Below are 3435 nucleotides of genomic sequence, written 5' to 3' on the forward strand. Positions count from 1 at the left end.
CCCCCTCTGGCGCTGGCGCGGAACCGCCAGGGACTTTTATCCAGCAGGGCCCCCCGGGATCAAAGCGGCAGCGGACACAGGGCTTCGAGCCGAGGGCTCGGCAGCAGCGGCGCCGGGGCCTCCTAGAGAAGCGGACAGGTGGGGCGCAAGGTCCTCGTTCCCTCGGAGACCTGCGAGATGGACCGCGCGCCCCAGCAAGGCGCCGCGGGGTAGTTGCCCAGTTCTGGGGCGCTCCTGCTGGCGCTGGGGTCAGAGAAGAAGCTACAACTTAAGGAGATCACGGGGCCAGAGGTGAGGTTCTGGATCTCCACCCACCCCAGCCTGGCTGCTGGCCCCATGACGAGAACCCCAGCCGCTACTAAGGGAGGAAGCCAGGGGTCCAGTGGCTGCCCGCTAGGCCTCTGCTTGGGGCCCTTCATGCCACGAAGGGCACCTGGAGATGCTTCACCTTGGAGAGCACCTCTGTCCACTCCTGAGGTTCCAGGTGGTGGTGTCAGAACAAGGTTCCTGTGGGAAATCAATACTGGACCTGGGTGGACAGGAGGGGCTCAGGAGGCTTCCTGCTGTGGGCAGGAGGTGGGATGGACAAAAGAAAGGTACACAGGGCCAGTGGGGCCGGGCAGACTTTCTCCTTGACCCTCTGGTCTGCAGCCTGCACCATGACACCCATTTTAAAGATAGGAAATAGGTCTTATGTTTCAGGACAAGGATCTAGACCCAAGCAGAGCTTCCAGAACCCCTCCTAATTCAGGACAGTGGGGAGCCTACAGCACCACGTGGGGCAGAAGAGCAGAAGCGCAGGGCTGTGACTGCAGCCAGGATGTCCCCTGAGCCGAGGGCCAGGGCCCTGTGGATGTCCTCCTTGCCAGCCCTGGGCTGAGTGAGGAGCTTAGGCAGAAAGTCCCAGCACCGCTGGCACCTGCAGACAACCGCGTTGCCTGGGCTCTTGTGAAACAGAGACCGAACCCTGAGGGCTGTTGCCCCATGCATTTTATGGGTGTAAGGCACCCCAGTGTAAACCACAAGGCCTAAGATCAGGCTGGGGTGCCCTGGAGGTCAGCCCGGCCAGGGACATTTTCAAAGAGGTAGGCTGTTACAAACTCAAGTCCATTCCACAGCCTCCCCCTCATCACAGGGGGGGTTGCAGCATTTCCCTGACAAGGGGAACTGAGGTTCAGGGACGCTAACAGAAGAGCTGAGACTCGCCTTTAGCTCTCTACTCACTCAAAAATCCCCCCTGCTGTCCCTCCGTCATCGGGTCAGTTTAAAGGCCGCGTGTGGGGCTGGCCAGGGCAGTAGCTTCAGACGCAGGTCCCATCCTGAGGTGTTCTCCCACCCACACCCTGGCGGGGAAGGCTGACCCAGGGCAGATTTCAGCATCCAGCAGGAACCTGTCTGGAGGAGGCCTCTCCCGCCGGGTACCTGCTATTCCAAGTCCAGAGTGTGATGGCATCTTCCAGTTGGCTGCACAGGGTTGATCTCCAAACCGCCCTGGCTCTGAGCCATCTCCTGGTGCAGTGTGGAGATGCCAGGCAAGGCCTGTGACCTTTCCCTATGCCTCGTCTTCCTCTTATTATTTATTTATTTATATTTTTTGAGATGGAGTCTTGCTCTGTTGCCCAGGCTGGAGTGCAGTGACGTGATCTCGGCTCACTGCAACCTCTGCCTTTCAGGTTCAAGAAATTCTCCTGCCTCAGCTTCCCGAGTAGCTGGGACTCCAGGCATGTGCAATCATGCCTGCCTAATTTTTTTGTATTTTTAGTAGAGATGGGATTTCACTGTATTAGTCAGGATGGTCTCCTGACCTCGCGATCCACCCACCTTGGCCTCCCGAAGTGCTGCGATTACAGGTGTGAGCCACCATGCCCAGCCGGTTTCTCTCCTTTAAAATGGGGCGACAGCCGTGCCTCCGTCAGAGGACTGTTGTGGGATTATAAGAGCCCATGTGTGCAAGTGCATGGCAGGGGTGGCAGTTATGATCGCCGATGAAAATTGCAGGACAGGAGAAGAATATGTGTGTTATAGTCTCTCTGACATCTCCTGCAATGCAGATGAACCTGCATGTTGAACCACAGTGAGTTCATGTTTTGGTTTATTCAACACTGGTAGCATATACAAGAAGGGGCTCAAACCCAAGACTTCCCCAGAACCTCTCTGCCCTTCTATCTACCTCTCCCATCCCCCTCTCCTCTGAAGCCCCTGCCATGACTGGATGACTGACAAGGCTGCAACCACATGACTGGGAAGAGGACTCCTGAGGCTCTGCAGCTGCTCACACCCATGTCCTCCTCTTGACTCACACCGACTGGCTCTGTCCTCACACTCCCCCAGCCCCTGGGGCAGCTTTATCCTCTGCACCTGGAACTCCCCACCCAGAATTTTGAGCACCCAGAGTCTCGCAGCAGCTCCCGTGGCGGGTCCTGTGGGCCAGCAGGTGCTGGGCCTCTGCTTCTAGTCCACATGCATCAAGACGGGGCCACCCTGGCCCTGACAGGTATAAGGAAGGGGGACCCAGGTCCACGAGTAGTGGGTCAGATGCTACCTCATGCCCACTAAGATGACCACGATCAAAAACAGAAAATAACAAGTGTGGATGCAGCTGCAGTGACACTGGAGCCCTAGAGCATCGCTGTGGGGATAGACAGTGCGGTGGCTGCATCCCTAACCGTGGAAAACAGGTTGGTGGCTCCTCAGTATGTTACACAGAACACGTGACCCAGCAGGCCCACTCCCAGGGATACACCCAGAGAATTGAAGACAAGTGTTCAAACAAAAACTAGCTCATGGATGTTCACAGCAGGACTAGTCACAATAGCCAAAAGGCAGAAAACAGTCCCAAAGTCCATCGGCAGATGAGTGGGTAAAGACAACGGAACACAGCCATACAATGGAATATATTCCAGCCGTAAAACAAACGAAGTTCTGACATACGCTGCACTGTGGATGAATCTTGAGGATATCAGCCAAGTGACATGAGCAGGACACTGAAGGGCACATGCAGTATGATTCAGTTCATTTCGAGTGTCCAGAAAAGGCAACTTCACAGAGACAGAAAGTCCGCTGGTGGTTTCCAGGAGGTGGGGAAAAACAGAAACAGGGAGTGATTACTATTGGGTACAGGGTTTCTCTCTCTCCCTTTTTTTTGTTTTTTGTTTTTTTTTTTTTTTGGTGAGACAGAGTTTTGCTCTGTTACCCAGGCTGGAGTGCAGTGATGCGATCTCGGCTCACTGCAACTTCCGACTCTGAGGTTCCAACAATTCTCCTGCATAGCTGGGATTACAGGCGTGCACCACCATGCCCAGCTAATTGTTCGTATTTTTAGTAGAGATGGGGTTTCACGGCCGGGCGCGGTGGCTCAAGCCTGTAATCCCAGCACTTTGGGAGGCCGAGACGGGCGGATCACTAGGTCAGGAGATCGAGACCATCCTGGCTAAC

This window comes from Colobus angolensis, unplaced genomic scaffold, assembly GCF_000951035.1.
Source record: "Colobus angolensis palliatus isolate OR3802 unplaced genomic scaffold, Cang.pa_1.0 Scaffold1, whole genome shotgun sequence".
Classification (NCBI taxonomy): Eukaryota; Metazoa; Chordata; class Mammalia; order Primates; family Cercopithecidae; genus Colobus; species Colobus angolensis.